The sequence below is a fragment of the Dendrobates tinctorius genome, unplaced genomic scaffold (assembly GCF_039654945.1).
Source record: "Dendrobates tinctorius isolate UK_male_01 unplaced genomic scaffold, ASM3965494v1 ptg000160l, whole genome shotgun sequence".
Lineage (NCBI taxonomy): Eukaryota > Metazoa > Chordata > Amphibia > Anura > Dendrobatidae > Dendrobates > Dendrobates tinctorius.
Genome location: NW_027361827.1, coordinates 26,011,491 through 26,033,441, shown reverse-complemented (window position 1 = coordinate 26,033,441; position 21,951 = coordinate 26,011,491). Strand labels below are relative to the sequence as shown.

Genomic DNA, 21,951 nt, shown 5'->3' with positions numbered 1-21,951 from the left:
TGACTTCCTCACAACCCCAATAGGTGAGCACCTTCCCTACTGTTCCACAATTTTAATTGTTTTATACGGATTTCACACAGTGGATGCGCCCTGTATCTCTCCTTTTATCTCACAGAAGTTTATAACATAGAGCCATAAAAATAAAAAAAATCATTTTTTTTTCACAAAAATGTTATTTTTGCCCCCATTTTTTTATTTTCCCAAGGGTAACAGGAGAAATTGGACAACAAAAGTTGTTGTTCAATTTGTCCTGAGTAGGCTGATGCCCCATATGTGGGGGTCAACCACTGTTTGGTCGCATGGCAGAGCTTGGAAGGGAAGGAGCACCTTTTGACTTTTTCAACGCAGAATTGGCTGGAATTGAGATCAGACGCCATGTTGCATTTGGAGATCACCTGATGTGCCTTAACAGTGAAACCCCCCAATTCTAACTCCAACCCTAACACATCCCTAACAATAATATCAGCCCTAGCCCTAACCCTAGCCTTAACCCTAGCCCTAACCGTAGCCCTAGCCCTAACCCTAATGGGAAAATGGAAATATATACATTTTTTTTTATTTTATTATTTTTCCCTAACTAAGGGGGGGATAAAGGGGGTATGATTTACTATTTATAGCAGGTTTTTATGTTTGGCAGCTGTCATACGCTAAAAGATGCTTTTTATTGTAAAAATCGTTTTTTGCATCACCACATTTTGAGAGCTATAATTTTTCCATATTTTGACCCACCGAGTCATGCGAGGTCTTATTTTTTGCTGGATGAGTCGACGTTTTTATTGGTACCATTTTCGGGCACGTGACATTTTTTGATCGCTTTTTATTCCGATCTTTACGACGCAAAATGAACAAAAAGCAGCATTTCATGAAATTCTTTTGGGGGGTGCGTTTACACCTTTCTGCGTCCGGTAAAATTGATTAAGCAATTTTATTCTTCAGGTCAGTACGATTACAGCGATACCTCACTTATGTCGTTTTTTTATATTTTGGCGCTTTTTTGCAATGAAAACAATTTTATATAAAAAATTATTATTTTTGCATCGCTTTATTCTGCGAGCTATAACTTTTTATTTTTTCACTGATGATGCTGTATAGCAGCTCGTTTTTTGCAGGACAAGATGACGTTTTCAGCAGTACCATGGTTATTTATATCCGTTTTTTTGGTCGCGCATTATTGCACTTTTTGTTCGGCGGTATGATGATAAAGCATTGTTTTTTGCTTTGTTTTTTAATTATTAAGGGGTTCAATAAAGGGGTTAACTAGTGGGACAGTTTTATAGGGTGGGTCGTTACGGACGCAGCGATACCAAATATGTATACTTTCATTGTTTGTTTTTTTATTTCCAAAAAAATGAATTTATTAGGGAATATTTATAAATATTTTTACACTTTTTTTTCTTTTTACTTTATTACATTGTCCCAGGGGGGACATCACTGTCATGTGTCAGATCGCTGGTCTGACACATCACAAAGCTGTGACAGATCAACGATCTGACACAGGCACTGCAGCAGGCTTCCTCATGCCTGTGCCGTGCAGGCACTGAGGAGGTCGCCTCCCTCAAGGCCCCCGAAGGTCCCCGCCGCCATATTGGATCCGGGGATGTGCAGGGAAGGAGGCCCCCGCAGCAGCACTGCACATCGCGCTGCTGCGGGGGTCTCAGGGAAGCATGGAGGGAGCCCCCTCCCTGCCGTTGCTTCTCTAAACCCCTGGTCCACTGCGATCATATTTGATCACAGTGTGCCAGGGGTTAATGTGCCAGGGACGGTCCGTGACCACCCCTGACACATAGTGCCGGGTGTCAGCTGTGATAATCAGCTGACATCCGGCCGTGATCAGCGGCTATGACGTACTATCCCGTCCTTGAGAATTAAGTCCCAGGGCACATGGACGGGATAGTACATCATATGTCAGAAAGGGGTTAAGCAAAAACCTCAATGAAGACCACAGGGCAAAAAAAGAAAAGTGATTTTTTTTTTTTAAAAAAAAAGCAAATTATGGGGCCAAGGAGTTTATAATGCTCTTCTTACAAATATCTGGCCATAGTAAAGCATTGAGCTATTTAAAAACCTCAATTAAAATTGCTCAGTGTCACTGCCAATTTTATTAATTGCTACAAAGCAATACAAAATGTCAATTGAAGATGAGCAGAATTAAATTATTTGGCAATGGAAGGCAAGTATAGACTATACATAAAAATTTACAACATAGGTATAACAAATAAAATGGGGAAAAGGCCATAGAAGCAATATACATTTACGAGTAGTAAGGGGAGAACAGATAGACCAAGGAGAGATAAAGAATCACATAGGAAGGAAAGAAAAATATTCAGAATTTGGGAGTATAAATTTATGACGACCTTTGACACTCTCAGTGCTGGAATGAATGTGTTGCATGGATTTATGTCTTTTTACATCAATTAAGGAATTTGCTTTCAAGACCTGGTGGGGGGCATCACAACACATTAGGAAACCCCAATCAGAGGACTATAAAACATCCGGACTCCTTATCTATGTACTGGTCCAATATTTATGTTTCTCCCTCTCCCATATTGATAGTTCTGCTTCACGTCACTTGTCTTATCCATTGCATTTTTTCTGTGTTGTATTGTGCATAAATATGTGACTCTTCAGATTTTGTATTAGTCTAGCCTGAAGAAGAGACCTGAGTAGTCTTGAAAGCTTGCAATGTGTTACCATCTTTTCAGTTAGCCATTAAAAGGTATCAACCACTGAGGACTCTCAATTCTGAATATTTTTCTATCTACTGGCTAACACGGTACAAAGATATACATCTTTCCTGTATAAGAAGGAAAGGAATTATCTCCTCATCATCATAAACTGTTCTACATAGTGAAGTTAACTCTATTAACCTTTTAAAACTCCTTAAAGGGGTGGTGCAAAATACTAATTAATTTTCATCCTATATGCCAATCTAAACCAATTTCTAATATACCTTAGTTAAAAATTAATTAAAAATTTCCTATCCTCCTGTAACTACACTAACTGCTTTTCTTTTTCTTCCCCACTTCCTTTTTGATGACGCTTTGTCTGAGAATCCCAGTGCATGCTGGGATAGTGAAACAAAGCATCATCAGGGAGCTCACCCTGAAACAAGCATCATCAGTGATGCTCAGGGGCGGACACTGACAGCTTGGGACCCCTGTGCAAGAAATGTGTCTGGGCCCCCGTCATTTTATGGCGACAAAGCTATATATAAATATATATATATATATATATAAAACCTTCCTTCTCACCCCTCAATGGGGCTGATCTTTTTTTGTTGTCCTTTCTCATTCTCAGGTCCTCCTCGGGAGGCTTGGGAGTTTGAGGGTTCTGCGCAGGATCTTAGTTGTTCCCAGTGTTGCGCTTTTCTGGACAGAGGGCTCAGAGGTTTCTCCTGGGATCTGTTGTACCCATTCTTCCAACTTAGGGGTCACTTCTCCAAGTGCTCCTATCACCACTGGAATAACTGTTGCCTTCACCTTCCACATCTTCTCCAGTTCTCCTTTGATGCCCTGGTATTTCTCCAGCTTCTCATATTCCTTCTTTCTGATGTTGCTGTCACTTGGCACTGCCACATATATTATCATTGCTGTCTTCTGATCCTTGTCTACTATGACAATGTCTGGTTGGTTAGCCAACACCTGCTTATCTGTCTGGATCTTGAAGTCCAACAGTATTTTAGTTGTTTAATTTTCCACCACTTTTTATGGGGTCTCCCACCTGGACTTAGGGGGGCTTACCCCATATGCTGCTCAGATGTTCCTGTATACAATTCCCGCTACTTGGTTGTGGCGTTTAGTATAAGCTGTTCCTGCTTGCATTTTGCATCCTGCCACTATGTTTTGTACTGTTTCTGAGGTTTCTTTGCATAGTCTACATCTTGGGTCTTGTCTTGTGTGGTAGATTCCTGCTTCTATGGATCTTGTACTTAGTGCTTACTCTTGTGCCGCTATGATTAGTGCCTCTGTGCTGTCTCGGAGTCCAGCTTTCTCCAGCCATTGTTAGGATTTCTCCATGTCAGCCACTTCCATTATCTGTCCGTAGTACATCCCATGCAGCGGCTTGTCTTGCCATGGCACTTCACGCTCCTGTTCTTCCTTTCAGATCTGTTGTTACTGCCTTAGGCTTTCTGTCAACATCTCATCTTCTGGCGCTAATCTGATGTATTCCTGGATGCTCCTTGAACCTGGATCTGATGAATCATGGATATATATATATATATATATATATATAGCCACACACAAACATGTATATACACTGCTCAAAAAAAATAAAGGGAGCACTTAAACAACAGAATATAACTCCAAGTAAATCAAACTTCTGTGAAATCAAACTGTCCACTTAGGAAGCAACACTGATCGACAATCAATTTCACATGCTGTTGTGCAAGTGGAATAGACAACAGATGGAAATTATTGGCAATTATCAAGACACCCTCAATAAAGGAGTGGTTCTGCAGTTGGGGACCACAGACTACATCTCAGTACCAATGCTTTCTGGCTGATGTTTTGGTCACTTTTGAATGGTGGTTGTGCTTTCCCACTCGTGGTAGCATGAGACGGACTCTAAAACCCACACAAGTGGCTCAGGTAGTGCAGCTCATCCAGGATGGCACATCAATGCGAGCTATGGCAAGAAGGTTTGCTGTGTCTGTCAGCGTAGTGTCCAGAGGCTGGAGGCACTACCAGGAGACAGGCAAGTACACCAGGAGACATGGAGGGGGTCGTAGGAGGGCAACAACTCAGCAGCAGGACCGCTACCTCAGCCTTTGTGCAAGGAGGCACAGGAGGAGCACTGCCAGAGCCCTGCAAAATGACCTCCAGCAGGTCACAAATGTGCATGTGTCTGCACAAACGGTTAGAAACTGACTCCATGAGGATGGTCTGAGTGCACGATGACACACAAGCACAATTAAAAGTCCAGTGTCACCCCTGCCACGTCATTACAACCAGACACAGCCGCATGGCACACTACGAGCAGTCGTGGAGTGTCTGGTGAAGTCACAGCAATCAGGCAGCTCCAGCGGTCCGGCACAGCAGAGATGCTGGGGGAGTGGCCCGTGCCCCAACTGTGAGTGGGTCCTCTGATGGTCCAAGGCCCTGTTTACCCCCGCTCCTCCACACTAATGAGCAAATTGTGTGCAGGCAGAATATTCACCTCCAGAGCCCCCACACTATAAGGTGCAAACTGCAGCAGTGCAGCCACTATTTACCCCCTCCAATCTGTGTGCAGCAGCTAGACATATTATTTTTTTAAGAATTGTCAGCATAGCGGCTAAGGGACACATTAAGAAAAAAAAATTCACAGCCGGGCCCAGCTCACCGTCTGGCGTCTGCACACAGCCTCAGCTCCTCACGCTCCACCTCCAACAGCCGGTAGCCGCCCTCACATGTGCAACTACTTCTGGCTGGGCCAAGCATATACTGCTCTCTCTGGCTGGAAAGCTATGTCAGCCAGGAGGTGTGGGATCCTTATGCAAATCCAGTCAGAGAGTTCAGCCGGGAGCAGTGCAGGACTAGAAAGGAGGAGCTAGCAGGAGCCAGGTACAGAGTGACAGCAGAACACACATTTAATTAAAGCAGGGGTGGGGAACCTTTTTACAGCCGAGGGCCATTTGGAAATTTCTACCATCATTCAGGGGCCACATAAAAATGATCACCTTGAAAATGACCCAGATATATTTAGTTAAACAATTAATTACGGTAACTCACTCTTAATGTTATGGCTGTAGCTGCTTCTCTTTGGTGTAGCTGTGATGTTATGTGATACTGATCATGTTTCTTCTCGCAGCTGCTTTTCCAGGTTTTTGTCAGCCAGAAGAACAGTCATCTTTTTGTCATAAGTTTTGTAAACCATATACATCACATAGGAGATGCTGGGACTATTATATATACACCACATAAGAGAAGATGGGACTGCTATATAAGCATCACATAGGAGACACTATGACGGCTGTCCATACATCACATAGGAGACACAGGGACTGCTGTATATACATCACACAGGAGACACTGTGACTGCTGTATATACATCACATAGGAGAAGCTGATACTGCTGTATATACATCACATAGGAGATGCTGGGACTGCTGTACATATATAACATAGGAAACATTGAGACTGCTGTATATGCACCACAGGAGTCTCTGTTACAAATTACAGAAGGGGTTGGGGGGGCATAGATGGTGGGACACAATCACTAGGGAGGCTAGGGGGAATAGACACCGAGGGGCTATATATATCACTGGGAAGCACAGACAGCACTGGGGTTATATATGTCCCTGGGGGAATATACATCACTGGTGGGGTCACATACATCATTGGGTGCTATATACAGCACATTTTGACTGGGTGACCATTTTTTCATCCTAGAACCTTGATTCTGGACGTTTCTTGCCACTTATACCTTCAAGCTCATTTAACATCTATTTAGCTGGACACTGCAGCACTTAACTATTTGGTTTCTGGTCTACCAAGTTTATATTTGACCCAAATTAGTGATAGTGGTATGGGTGTTGCATGAATCTTCTTATTTGATCTATTCCTTGAAAGGTTTTATATTGTATACCTTTACATTGGTGGTGCACCCCGCTTACTTTCATCTTTATTTACAAGTTTGTTTGCCATTTTTGTCAGGCATTTTACCTTGTATAAATTCTATGTGCTATCATTGGTTTAGGTATGAACCATATCCATCTTGCACAGCTTGTTGATATTGTGCTTTGATAATACAGTGTCCATTTTTATATGTTGGTTTATATTCGCCTTGGGGGACTGTAGCTCTATTATGGACGATCATGTGTTGTTTCTATGTCATGATATGACTTTTTAAATGTTTTTATGTGGTGTTGTTCTTATGAATCCAATAAAATATGTGTATATTTTTGGTGATCCTTGTTATGGTCTGAATCTTTTTTCTTTTTCTGTTTTTCATATGGTGCTGATACACACTACAGGTGTATCCCTAAACATTGTGTGGTGCCCTCCTTTTCTCTATTTACTCACTTAAAGTAGCCGGCATTAATATGGAGTTCCCGTGTTTTTCACATGGACAGGTGTACGTTGCTTGCTCTAGAGTGGGTAACCCCAAAAATCTTTTCATATGTGCACCTGAAGGTAAAACCAGAAACATAGTTTACGAAAAAAGCACTACAATAGATAGTTGTTTAACTGTAAACCAATTTTACTCTTTTGTCTGTGAACTTCTTAGAGATTACACTGGAGGGAGGGGAGAAGGGTTGCACTATCTTGTGTTGGGTGTAAATGTTTTATATGTTTGTGTAAGATGCATAAATTTTTATTTTTGATAAAAAATAGTTGCAATAGTTTATACTACATAATATGTATTGAATATGTAAAATCAATAAAAATTTTAAAATAAAAAAAAAGTTTTTGCTCACATCAATGTTACGACAAATTAGTAAAATGCCAAAATAATAAAAATTTAGAGTAGACATTTTTTTTTTATTGTAGCACTCTGAAAATGTCAATTTCAGGGTGACACTGAAAATTTTACTTTAGCTACCATAACCAACAATCTAACATATCCTCCGCGAGCGAAGAAGCGGGTATTCTACTAGTAATACAAATGACTGAAGTAAGAAAAAGACCATGTGGTCCTTGAAGTCCTCTGCTCTCCAGTGATTGATTACAAGGTGCAGCAGTGATGTCATGATTACAGCACACTGCGGTAGCCAATCTGCCAATATATATGGCACGAGCCGCTGAGGTCTGTGACTGGCTACAGCAGGGATATGCTCTGTAGTTTTGAAGTCATCACTGCAGACTATAAACAGCCATCAGAGCAGAATTAGGGGAAGGGTGAGTGTCAACTCAGCTTGTTGTTATATACCTTGACTAGCCTGGAAAACTCTTTTTGTAGGGTATGGTCACACAACCATTTTTTCACCATCTGAGAAAAATGGTCCAATCATTAAAAAATTTTTTTTTCCACCTTCTCCATTCTGTCAGCGAAAACTGGACAGTACTCAGATGTAATACGAATGCAGTCCAATGTTTTTCATGGACCCGTGAACTTTTGTTGATGATTTTTATTTGACACTCGGATCAAAATCGGAACTGATTGGGCTGAGGAAAAAAAATGGAACGTGCACTGCCCCATAGAATATTATGGGTACGAGCGCTATCCATCAAAACCATATAATATTGATTGTGTGCATGAGCACATCGTTAGCCCAGAAATGTTTTAAAAGGATTGATAGAAATGTAAAAAATTAGTTGAAAACTTTTTGGTAATGTCTTTTCTCCTTTTTTATGTCACTGTTAAACAAAAAATAATGAAATTGTACAGTTTGCACTTTGGCCACTAAGCCTCAGAACAGGTTGTATCATGTTATATGCAGATCACTTGTCAGAGGTCATTTTATCGTCACAGACACAATTATCATGACAGGGAAATGCCTGCAGAAATCAGCAGATTACACAGAATAACACAGTAGATGACGGCAGATCACACAAGATCGCACCATTCACAACAGTTAACAGTCAGCGGAAGATACATTATATTGCCTGTGAGGCCAGTTGAGATGCACAGGAGTTAAGGAGGGAAGAAATAATAGGTCATATTTCCAACTAGCGTATATGCTGCGTTTTTTTATGCAGAAAATCTAATGCATTTAATTATTCAAGCAAAGTGGATGGGATTCCATGAAAACTCATGTCCACTGTACGTTAAAGACGCTGTTGAACAGTGTGATTTTCGGGCATTTTTAGTGCTGAATCTCAATGTTTCTGCACTAAATATAGCATATTAAAAATGTTCTGTCATACAACCGCTGGGAAGATAAGGGTTGGCAGGGAAGAAGCTGAGAGTAGCAGTGGCAACAGCAGCAGCGGGCCCGGAGAAGAACAAGAGTGGCCCAGCACATGAGTGGATACCCAGCAGCCATCTACTCACCACGGATCATTTTCTTGAAAGATGATGTCCAGGAAGAAACTGCTTCTGAAGGTCATCATCCTAGGAGACTCTGGAGTTGTGAAGGCTTTGCTCACAAACCAGTATGTTAATAAGAAATTCACTAAATACGGTATAAGGCCACAACTGGGATGGACTTTCTGACCAAGAAGCTGATGGTGGAAGACCTGCTGATCACAATGCAGATATGGGACATGGCTGGCCAGGAGCACTTCCTGTCTCTCAGGGTGGCCTTCTATTTGGTGCTGACTGCTACGCCCTTTGGCGCCACTGCTGGAGAGATGAATTCTACATCCAGGACAGTCTCCAAACCTGGAAAACTTCCCATTCGTTGTCCTGGGAAACAAGATAGACCTTGAAAGCAGACAAGTCACCACAAAACCGACACAAGTGGGGAGTCATAGCAAAAACAACATCCCTTACTTTGAGACCTGCACTAATGATAAATGTGGAGCAGGCATTTCAGACCATTGCAAGGAATGCACTTAAACAGGAAAAAGAGGTCAAGCAGTGCAACGAATTCCCAGAACCCATCAAACTGGACAAGAATGACTGGGTAATGGTGTTTGTGGAGACCTGCAGCTGCTGAGAAGGGAGAAGGTGAACCTGGAGTCCTTCACTAACAGATAACACAATTAGGCCTTCCAACATGAGACCCCCTCTCCCTTCCCTGCCCAGAGTGTAAAAGATAAATATGAGACCCCCTCTGCCCTCCCTGCCTTCACCCTCTCCAGCTCCCAGGCACCGGTCCAGACAGAAACAGACACCTGTATTATAAGCAGATCTCCGCCATCATCATCACCCCATCCTCCCTGTGGACTATGCACCCATGTTGGGTTAACCCTTGTCTCACCAAGTGGCCTGCAACCATCAGTGTTGCAGGCCTCTTTGGGGCACGCAGCCGTTAACGCAAGATACATAGACAATCTTGTTTGAACATAAGTTAATTTTTATGTCTTGTGGAAATATGGGATTTTTTGTTCACTTTTTGTTCTTTCTTTTTACACTTTTTACAGTTTTGTGTATAAGTATCATATACGACATGAAGATAAATTAACCTTCTAATTATGTGATGAAAAAATGCTGTGTCTAATACCCACCAAAAAAGGAATACAAAAAAGTGAAAATCCTTCATAAAATACAGCAAAAAAGCAATAATAATCAGAGCAGATTACTATTGCGTAGTTTGGTGCAGAAACCTGGAATCTTTCCACACGTGGGGAGCATGGTCTTAATGATCAGACTGCAGTAATTATGATCTCTCCTGTTTTAGAGACATAACTTTGATGCACAGTAGGAGGCAGCATCACATAGCGATGCTGCCTCCTGCTGGTATGGAACACTACTGGAGGACTTTACAGGAAGGGCTGAGGCAATATCTATCTCACGCACCATAGCTGCCAGTGGTGAAACTGTAAGAAGCAGGTGGAGCCATGGAGGTTGGAATCATTCCTTTATGTCTCCGGGAGAAGATACCACTTTAATGGAGACCTCCTCTTAGCAGAATTCTCAGGTCAGTTTCTATATTTTTCAGCATTATATAGCTGGCTTTAGGAAAGTGTAAATGGTAAAATAAGGGAATTAAAATATTTAATCTGTACAAGGTTAAGGAAAGGTGTGTAGGAGCTAGTGCTAGGTATGCTACGCAATGGGCAGCAGAGTGGCTCAGTGGTTAATAGTGTAGCCTTGCATCTCTGGGGTCCTAAGTTCAACTACCACCAGGAACAACATTTGCAAGGATTTTGTATGTTCTCCCCATGTTTGCCTGGGGTACTACAGTTTCCACTCACCCTCCCAACTAAGGGAATGTTCTGCATAGGTCACGGAAGATGCCTAGAAACTCTCCTATAAAGATCAGTATGTTGTCTACTTCGGTATCATTGCGAAAACCCATCAGCTAAAGGGGCAGAGACTTTGTTGGAGCAAAAGTGGGTGAATAATGTTGACTTTGTTATGTTTGCATATAAAGCCTAAAAACAAAATTAAAAGAAAACAAACATTTGATGCTGGCTTGCTGTTGGCATTTGCTGTAAGTTTGTTCAAGCATCTAATACTGTTTACTAAAATAATATATTCAGACTTTGATTTTGGCTACAGAAGAGTGAACTCGAACTGTAAAGTTTTGGGTTCGTACCGGACACCAAGTGTTCATTACCAAACCCCTAACATGGTCTTTTTACCAGATAACCATTTACTGTTCAGGTTCAGATGTTGAATAAAGTTTGTTGAAAGGCTGAAGCACAGCCAATCAACAAGCTTTTAGGCTGTATGCACTTCCGGAGTCATCAGAGCGATGCCAAGTATTGAGTGTACTCTGCCATCCTGCCTGTGGGAGCACTGTGCTTTTAAACCTCTGTGTATTCTGCACCCCCGCCTGTTGGAGCACTGTGCATTTAAGCCTCTGTGTGTATATTGCACCCCCCTGTGGGAGTACTGTACCTTTAAGCCTCTTTGTGTACTCTGCACCCCTGCCTGTGGGAGTACTGTTACAAAAAGCCTTTGTGTACTCTGCAGCCATGTCTGTACAAGTAGTGTGCCTAAGAAATAATTCTACTTCACAGCCGTGTGTGTGCGAGTAGGGTGCCTTAAAAATAATTCTACCTTGCAGCTGTGTCTGTGCCATTTGTGCGCCTAAAAAATAATTTTACTCTTCCGCTGTGTCTATACAAGTTGTGACCGGGCCTAAAAAATTATTTTACTCTACAGCTATGTCTGTACGAGTAGTGTGCCTATTAAATAATTATATTGTGCAGCTGTGTCTGTATGAGTAGTATGCCTAAAAAATAATTATACACTGCCGCCAGTTTTGTGCGAGTAGTGTGCCTAAAAATAACTTCCAAAAATAAGGCCATCAAATAGGAAACACAGACGTGGCTGTGGTGATGCTGGTGTAGCTGCTGCTGATGGTGGTGATGGTGTAACTGCTGCAGGGAGAAGACGTGGTTGTTCTGTACCTGATAAATGCCAAAATAGAACACCTTCCTCTGGTGCACGCAGGTGACAGGACGTTCTGCGTCATTTCGTAGGGCAGAACATGTTGAGGTGGTGCTACATTGGATGGCTAACAGTGGCTTCAGTTCCTTATTGTATTATCGTCCACCCAGTCCACTGCTGAAAGCGCAGATTTGGCTCCTGCGGACATTTGGTCAATCCGACTTCAAACCTCACCCTGTTGCAAATCAGTAAAGCAGTCTGAGCACCAAGTCATGCAACAATCACTTCTGCTTTTTGATGACTCCGCTGGCTATGGTTCCGTGGGCCATCCACCTGGCCCTGGCCCACATGTAGAAGATATTGAGTTCACTGATGCCCAACCACTTGTTCAGTTGGAGGATGAGTACGTGGGAGGGTTAGTGCATATGGTCAGCGGACCACTGCAGCACATCTCTGATAAACAAAACTACATCTTAATGCAGTGTGCACAGCAGTAAGGACTGCAGGAGAAAGGACTGGGTGGAGGATGTTGAGGGGGATGATGAAGTCTTAGACCTCATATGGAGCAAAAGCTATTCTAGCGACATGCGCAGTTCAGAGGAGGTGGTCTTGCTGCCCTAGAAGCATAGCAAAGGAGGGATCAGCATGCAAAAGCACAGTGGGCAGCCCCTAGGCAGTACATTGGCTGCTACTGCCCAATGTGCAGAGGAAATGAGAACACTAAAGCCAGCTCACATGAGATCCCTAGCGTGGCATTTCTTCAGGCAATGTGCTGACAACAAGCGACAGGTGGTGTGTATGCTGTGCCATAGCACCCTTAAGTGAGGTATAAATGTCCTGAACCTGAGCACCACCTGCATGACGAGGCATCTGAATTCCAAGCACGATGTACAGTGGAGTACACACCTTAAAAAGCATGACAGATCTGAGCCTCCTACTGCTCCCTCTTCTGCGGCAGTCTCTGCCTTTTCCTCCAGCTCACGATCAACAGAGCTACCTGCCTTTCCGCAAAGAGAGTATGTGACAACACCACCACTATCACCACCAGTGTCACCGAGCGTCTCCACACCATCCCATGTAAGTGTTCAGCTCTCCACCCACAAACCCTCGAGAGAATTAGGAAATATCCCCCCCTACCCACCCATGAACTATGATCCTGAATAACAGCATTTCCAAATTACTGGCCTTTGAAATGCTGTCATTCCGGCTGGTGGAGATGTACAGTTTTAAAAAACTGATGGCAGTGGCTGTCCCACAGTACATTGTTCCCAGCCACCACTATGCTTCCAGGCAGGCCATCCTTGCCCCGCACACAAATCAGGTGTGCACTGTGTAATGCTATCAGTGCCAAAGTCTACATAACCACCGATATGTGGACCAGTAAGCACAGCTAGGTACGTTGCATCTCCTTACCTGCTCACTGGGTAAATGTAGTAAAACACCCTTACATGGCGAGGGTGAGGTGAATGGCCTCCCTTGGACACAACGACCTCCCTGCCTCGTTAACCCACGCACCCAAGGCAATGCACAGGGTTGTTTGGGTGAGGAAATGGGGGCCTACACTGTGCCCTTCTCAGGGTTTCAATGCATTCCTTTACCGTTTCTTAATTTTTTATGGCAATCTGTAGCCAGGAATTCAAAACATTGAATCCAAATTGACAGATTTAATGATCATTCGCAGTTTCACTGTACCGTCAGTGTGTACGCGGTAGTCGTGGTACAGGGTCTCGCCTTCCAAAATGTTTTCTATCAAATCCACTTTACAATCTTTTAAAATTTGTCCCCAAACTTTTAATAGATGTAAGGAGGTGAGGGCCTAGCCCTGTAAATATTGTTATTACATATTAACTGTGTTCCTTACATGTCTGTGTGCAGTATACACTATATGTCGTGTGTGTGTGTGTGTGTGTGTGTGTGTGTGTGTGTGTGTGTGTGTGTGTGTGTGTGTGTGTGTTTGCGGCCACATGACAATAGATAGAGTTAGTTGTAGTACCATTAAGGGACACTAGATGGGGACACTGAGCATAACTGAGGGAATCTGTGGAGAGGGTTAAGTTAGAGGAGTGGCTAGCCAGAGACAAAAAGAAGGTAGTTTTCCCTCATGAGTGAGTTGAGCCCGGGGTAGCCATACTGGACAGTGGAGTACAGCAAATGCCTACAGCAGTAGCCAGCGAAGAAGGTCGCCGGAGGTTACACAGTTAGAGACTGGGAACTGCAGGACTAGGGAGACTAAGGGAGAAGTCTCAGTGGTCAAGTCAGCTAGCAAAGAAGAGCTGAAGTGACAACCAAGCCAGTCTATGGAAACCAGCCCGTGTCTGGGATTGTCAAACCAGGGAGGTCAGTGGGAGAGCCCCCTGTAGAAGTGGCAGCTGGAGTGCGGGAGCTGTGTGAAGCATCTAGAGAGCTGCAAATCTAGGCCGCACACAGGAGCAACAGTGCCGTAAACGGGTGAGCTGTAAAGGATAAGATAGGTACCTTCGGGGGCTGAAGTCGGTCTCAGGAAGAAAGTTCATAGTTCCGTGTTCACCGTGTTCCCTGTGACGTGTCAGCTTGCTTGTGTGGTTCATACGTGTGAAGTGAAGGAAGAAGTAACCTACTGCTGTAGATGAAGATGTATTGCTGTTATCAAGTAAAGAGTCCTCTAGCCATTGTGGATATGCTGTGCCCCTGAAGAGAATAAAGCTGAGTTGTTAAAGTTGTTTCCAGCCTCTGTCTGCAGGCAATTGGGTCCCCAAAGTGGACAGCATACCGGAGATGAAACAGCCTCCAGCACAGTGGGTACTGGAGTGACCGAACGGGCTACCCCCCGGCGGCCATGGTATTACATAGGCCAAGTCAAATTCTTTCTTTTTGACATCTTGTTGTCTCATATTGGTATCATCTGCTGGAAATGAGTGTTCATTCTGGACACATACATCTCTTCTGTCAAACCAGAAAGCACCAAAACAAAAAACCCCTTAAAAATTAACTTTTAATAGAGTCATTAAAACAACCCATATATGAATATCTAAATCTACCAGGGGGTTAAAGGTCAGTTATTTATATAGAATTTTTTTTACCATATATGTACAGAGGCAAAAAAGCTATATTGCCCTATTAGGCCCTATAATGACCCTTCCTGACCGCGGAGGTTGGCATCCTAGTTGTAGACGATATGGCGCTCCCGCTCAACGTCTGTGTCCCTAACTACGCCCTAGACCACCCTGCGTATACAAAAAAGGACACAAAAATTTTAACACACACACCTACAGTACCGACAAAGAACAAACAAAAATGAAGAGACAATAAGTCTCAATAGAACAGTGCTATAGTGCTGCAAACCTTATCTCGTAGTATGAATACAGTCTTATCTCAAAATTTGAGAAATTGCAGCTTTAATGGGACTTATCTCGTAGTCAAAAATACAGTAAGCTGCAGTAGACGAAAAATACTTGGGCTTAAATAGCCTATTCAATAATTTATAAAAAACGTCTACAAAGGGGTTACACCACAATTCACACTCGATGCAGCCTCCAATGGAACTTATCTCGTAATAGAAAACATCATAAGCTGCCACCAATTTATACCTGGGTTTAATCCCCCATCAACTATAGGAAGACTGAGAAGCTTCAGCAGCACAAATAGTACACTTGTGTAAGGACGCACATTTAAACTTAAATACACTGCATTGCCAGAGAGAATTATTAACATAAATGTGCTCTCTGCAACATATCAATCATTGGGAAGGCCAAGATATATAGTCACCCAGTCTTCTATGCAATGAAAAAAATAACCTCATCAAATGTCAACCAGATACTCTCTCCGCCAAATGATACCAGATATTATTATGCATAGACTATGCAGTGTTGCTTATAGAGGAAAAAACAGATTTCTTAATATATCTGTTCCATCATGAGGTACATAATTTTCCCCAGCGTCCATTAATCATCAGTCTGTAAGATATAATATACAAAAAAGGTACTTATCAGCCATTCAGCCATTGATGAAAACGAAACCCGACGCATTTCCCCCTCAAAATAGACGAGGATTCATCAGGGGTCAGCGTTCAGCGCTGTCATTTGAAAAATCAGAGCCAATTATGGAACACCCACTTCCGGTCCAATGAATGGCAAGATGAAGATCAAATGGAACGCAGTCTGCGATCCACAGGCCGGAAATGAGTCATAAAGGGGCGGGGAGGGACAAATGGACTAGATGATGTCCATAAAAGATTACATACAGTGGGGAAAAAAAGTATTTAGTCAGTCAGCAATAGTGCAAGTTCCACCACTTAAAAAGATGAGAGGCGTCTGTAATTTACATCATAGGTAGACCTCAACTATGGGAGACAAACTGAGAAAAAAAAATCCAGAAAATCACATTGTCTGGTTTTTTTTTCATTTTATTTGCATATTATGGTGGAAAATAAGTATTTGGTCAGAAACAAAATTTCATCTCAATACTTTGTGATATATCCTTTGTTGGCAATGACAGAGGTCAAACGTTTTCTGTAAGTCTTCACAAGGTTGCCACACACTGTTGTTGGTATGTTGGCCCATTCCTCCATGCAGATCTCCTCTAGAGCAGTGATGTTTTTGGCTTTTCGCTTGGCAACACGGACTTTCAACTCCCTCCAAAGGTTTTCTATAGGGTTGAGATCTGGAGACTGGCTAGGCCACTCCAGGACCTTGAAATGCTTCTTACGAAGCCACTCCTTCGTTGCCCTGGCGGTGTGCTTTGGATCATTGTCATGTTGAAAGACCCAGCCACGTTTCATCTTCAATGCCCTTGCTGATGGAAGGAGGTTTGCACTCAAAATCTCACGATACATGGCCCCATTCATTCTTTCATGTACCCGGATCAGTCGTCCTGGCCCCTTTGCAGAGAAACAGCCCCAAAGCATGATGTTTCCACCACCATGCTTTACAGTAGGTATGGTGTTTGATGGATGCAACTCAGTATTCTTTTTCCTCCAAACACGACAAGTTGTGTTTCTACCAAACAGTTCCAGTTTGGTTTCATCAGACCATAGGACATTCTCCCAAAACTCCTCTGGATCATCCAAATGCTCTCTAGCAAACTTCAGATGGGCCCGGACATGTACAGGCTTAAGCAGTGGGACACGTCTGGCACTGCAGGATCTGAGTCCATGGTGGCGTAGTGTGTTACTTATGGTAGGCCTTGTTACATTGGTCCCAGCTCTCTGCAGTTCATTCACTAGGTCCCCCCGCGTGGTTCTGGGATTTTTGCTCACCGTTCTTGTGATCATTCTGACCCCACGGGGTGAGATTTTGCGTGGAGCACCAGATCGAGGGAGATTATCAGTGGTCTTGTATGTCTTCCATTTTCTAATTATTGCTCCCACAGTTGATTTCTTCACTCCAAGCTGGTTGGCTATTGCAGATTCAGTCTTCCCAGCCTGGTGCAGGGCTACAATTTTGTTTCTGGTGTCCTTTGACAGCTCTTTGGTCTTCACCATAGTGGAGTTTGGAGTCAGACTGTTTGAGGGTGTGCACAGGTGTCTTTTTATACTGATAACAAGTTTAAACAGGTGCCATTACTACAGGTAATGAGTGGAGGAAAGAGGAGACTCTTAAAGAAGAAGTTACAGGTCTGTGAGAGCCAGAAATCTTGATTGCTTGTTTCTGACCAAATACTTATTTTCCACCATAATATGCAAATAAAATGAAAAAAAAACAGACAATGTGATTTTCTGGATTTTTTTTTCTCAGTTTGTCTCCCATAGTTGAGGTCTACCTATGATGTAAATTACAGACGCCTCTCATCTTTTTAAGTGGTGGAACTTGCACTATTGCTGAGTGACTAAATACTTTTTTTCCCCACTGTACCCGCACAGCATAAGGGCGGAAGTGTGTCATAAGGAGGAGGGGCCAAGGGGCTGAATCGCATCATTCCATGCCCAGATAACGACAGAGCGGAGGTATGTTATAACGGGGAGGGATACAGAGGCTAAATACATGCCCCTTTTATTCTGTGCAATGGCATGACGTCAGATTGAGCACCCATCTAAAGGAGCGCAGTTTCTCTATTACAAAGTACCGAGAATCCTGCTGTGAAAATCATCATATACCAAACTCCACCCCCAATAATCTCATGTAGCATCTCTCGCAACAAACACATACAGCCATATTAACCCCTTAGCGACAGAGCCAGTTTGCAGCTTAATGACCAGGCCAATTTTTACAATTCTAACCACTGTCCCTTTATGAGGTTATAACTCTGGAACGCTTTAATGGATCCTGCTGATTCTGAGATTGTTTTTTCGTGACATATTGTACTTCATGTTAGTGGTAAAATTTCTTCGATAAGTCTTGTGTTTATTTATGAAAAAAACAGAAATATGGCAAAAAATTTTAAAATTTTGCAATTTTAAAACTTTAAATTTTTATGCCCTTAAATCAGAGAGATGTGTCACATAAATTTCTTAATAAATAACATTTCCCACATGTCTACTTTACATCAGCACAATTTTGGAAGCAAAATTTTTTTTTGTTAGGAAGTTATAAGGGTTAAAAGTTGACCAGCGATTTCTCATTTTTACAACAAAATTTACAAAGCCATTTTTTTTAGGGACCACATCATATTTAAAGTCATTTTGAGGGGTGTACATGACAGAAAATACCCAAAAGTGGCACCATTCTAAAAACTAGACCCCTCAAGGTGCTCAAAACCACATTCAAGAAGTTTATTAACCCTTTAAGTGCTTCACAGGAACGAAAGCAATGTGGATGGAAAAAATTAACATTTAACTTTTTTTTGGAAAAAAATTACTTCAGAACCAATTTTTTTTATTTTCACAAGAATTAAAAGAGAAAATCAACCACAAAATTTGTTGTAAAATTTCTCCTGAATACGCCGATACCCCATATGTGGGGGTAAACCCCTTTTTCAGCACACGGCAGAGCTCGCAAGGGATGGAGCACCGTTTGACTTTTTCAACGCAGAATTGGCTGGAATTAAGATCGGATGCCATGTTGCGTTCGGAGAGCCCTTAATGTGCCTAAACAGTGGAAAACTCCAACAAGTGACCCCATTTTGGAAACTATACCCATTAAGGAACTTATCTAGATGTGTGGTGAGCACTTTGAACCTTCAAGTGCTTCACAGAAGTTTATAACGTAGAGCCGTGAAAATAAGAAATCCATTTTTTTTTCCACAAAAATGATCTTTTCACCCCCAAATTTTTATTTTTACAAGGGTAACAGGAGAAATCATACCCCCACAGTTATTATGCGATTTGTCCTGAGTACGCTGATACCCCATATGTGGGGAGGAACCACTGTTTGGGCGCATGGGAGAGCTCGGAAGGGAAGGAGTGCCATTTTGGAATGCAGACTTTGATGGAATGGTCTGCGGGCATCATGTTGCGTTTGCAGAGCCCCTGATGGGCCTAAACAGTGGAAACCCCCAACAAGTGACTCCATTTTGGAAACTAGACCCATGAAGGAACTTATCTAGATGTGTGGTGAGCACTTTGAACCTTCAAGTGCTTCACAGAAGTTTATAACGTAGAGCCGTGAAAATAAGAAATCCATTTTTTTTCCACAAAAATGATCTTTTCGCACCCAAATTTTTATTTTTACAAGGGTAACAGGAGAAATCATACCCCCACAGTTATTATGCGATTTGTCCTGAGTACACTGATACCCCATATGTGGGGGGAACCACTGTTTGGGCGCATGGGAGAGCTCGGAAGGGAAGGAGTGCCATTTTGGAATGCAGACTTTGATGGAATGGTCTGCGGGCATCATGTTCGTTTGCAGAGCCCCTGATGGGCCTAAACAGTGGAAACCCCCCACAAGTGACCCCATTTTGGAAACTAGACCCATGAAGGAACTTATCTAGATGTGTGGTGAGCACTTTGAACCTTCAAGTGCTTCACAGAAGTTTATAACGTAGAGCCGTGAAAATAAGAAATCCATTTTTTTTTCCACAAAAATGATCTTTTCACCCCCAAATTTTTATTTTTACAAGGGTATCAGGAGAAATCATACCCCCACAGTTATTATGCGATTTGTCCTGAGTACGCTGATACCCCATATGTGGGGGGGAACCACTGTTTGGGCGCATGGGAGAGCTCGGAAGGGAAGGAGTGCCATTTTGGAATGCAGACTTTGATGGAATGGTCTGCGGGCATCATGTTGCGTTTGCAGAGCCCCTGATGGGCCTAAACAGTGGAAACCCCCCACAAGTGACCCCATTTTGGAAATTAGACCCCCTAAGGAACTTATCTAGATGTGTGGTGAGCACTTTGAACCCCCAAGCGCGTCACAGAAGTTCATAAACGCAGAGCCGTGAAAATAAAAAGTCTTTTTTATTTCCACAAAAGTGATTTTTTAGACCCCAATTTTTAGACCCCCAAAGTTGGTAAATAGTGGAAACCCCTCAATTCTTTCTCCAACCCTAACCCCAACACACCCCTAACCCTAATCCCAACCCTAATCCCTAATCCTAATTCTAACCCTAATCCTAGTTCGCCCTAACCCTAGCCCAACCCTAGCCCAACCCTAGCCCTAACCCTAGCCCAACCCTAACCCTTAACCCTAGCCCAACCCTAACCCTTAACCCTAGCCCAACCCTAACCCTAGCCCAACCCTAACCCTTAACCCTAGCCCAACCCTAACCCTAGCCTAACCCTAGCCTAACCCTAACCCTAGCCTAACCCTAGCCTAACCCTAACCCTAGCCTAACCCTAACCCTAGCCTAACCCTAGCCTAACCCTAACCCTAACCCTAACCCTAGCCTAACCCTAACCCTTATGGAAAACTGAAAAAAAAAATATTTTTTTTATTTCATTATGTGTGCCTATATAAGGGGGTGATAAACGGGGGGGTTATGTACTATTTTTATTATTTTGATCACTATGATCGTTTATCATAGTGATCAAAATAATGAATGGAATCTGCCAGCCGGAGCCAGCAGATTCCCGGCAGGCGCACTGCGCATGTGCCCGCCATTTTCAAGATGGCGGCGCCCATCGGATGACGCCGGCGGGCGCGGGACCACCGGTAGGGGACGGAGGACAAGGGAGAGGTACCGTGAGGGGACCGGGGGGATCGGGGACCCTATTTCTCTATCCTCTGATGTGCGATCACATCAGAGGAAAGAGAAATTAAATGTAAAATCGCGGCTTTTTTTTTTTGCGGTCGCCGTTATAGGGTTAATAACGGCGATCGCAAAAGCGGGGGTCGGTAAAAACCGACCGATTCATGTTCTCTGGGGTCTCGGCTACCCCTGGCAGCCGAGACCCCGGAGAAAATCCGACACTGGGGGGCGCTATTCACTTAAATCACAGCGCCGTGAATTAACGGCGCTGTGGTTTAAGTACCCTTAATTACCGCCGTTAAAAGGCGTATCGGCGGTCGTTAAGGGGTTAAACCAATAAGATTGTTGACATTTATTGGCATTCCACGCCCCGGTAACATAAGGGCGGATGTATATTATAATGGTGAGGAACACAGAGGCTAAATACATGCCCCCATGACGTCAGGCTGAATGCCCATCCCAAAAAGCGCACTTTCTCTGTTACAAAGCACCGACAGTCCTGCTGTAAAGTTCATCATATAACAACCTCCTCTCCCAATTATATCATATTGCCCAGTCATATATTAGAAAAGCCTTATGAGTAGTATTGAGCATTCCGTTACCGCAAATATCGAGTATCGGCCGATATTCGCGGTATCGGAATTACGATACTGAGTTCCGATACTTTTTGCATATCGAATACCGGAAATCGGAAGTTCCCATAATGCTATGAGCCAGTTTGATTTGATTCAGCCAATGAGGAATCCTCAGAAGTGTGGGCACATCCTGTTAGGCATGTAGGCATGTTAATTAATTGCATGGCTGTGATTGGCTGCTGAAATGATGTCATGATGCACTATAAAAGCCGCCGCCGCGGCCATTTAGGGTTCACTCTGCTGTGAATTCAAGACTCTGAGGGACAGTTAGAGATAGCGATTTGCTATATAATATTATGCTTTACCCAGGCTACATTATCAATCAGTGTAGCTTTCTTTTGCTTTGCAGCTCTGTTCACTGCTGTCTGCAAGGACTGTGTGAGTGCAGATCATGCTGTAGTGT

The 21,951-nt window shown here is 43.0% G+C and overlaps 1 protein-coding gene and 1 pseudogene across 2 annotated transcripts in view; both read left to right on the top strand.

Annotated features, from left to right (window-relative positions):
* Nucleotides 1-8,937: 8,937 nt before the first annotated feature.
* Nucleotides 8,938-9,523, top strand: LOC141052391 (ras-related protein Rab-7a pseudogene; annotated as a pseudogene).
* Nucleotides 9,524-10,332: 809 nt separating this feature from the next.
* The window catches only part of LOC141052486 (stimulated by retinoic acid gene 6 protein-like), a 664,959-nt gene continuing 653,340 nt past the window's right edge, over nt 10,333-21,951 (top strand). The window contains exon 1 of one of the 2 annotated variants that reach the window (XM_073549742.1): nt 10,333-10,447. The gene's annotated coding sequence lies outside the window, so the exon portion shown is untranslated. The remainder of the gene's footprint in view (nt 10,448-21,951) is intronic. The other variant, XM_073549741.1, reaches the window with a different exon arrangement.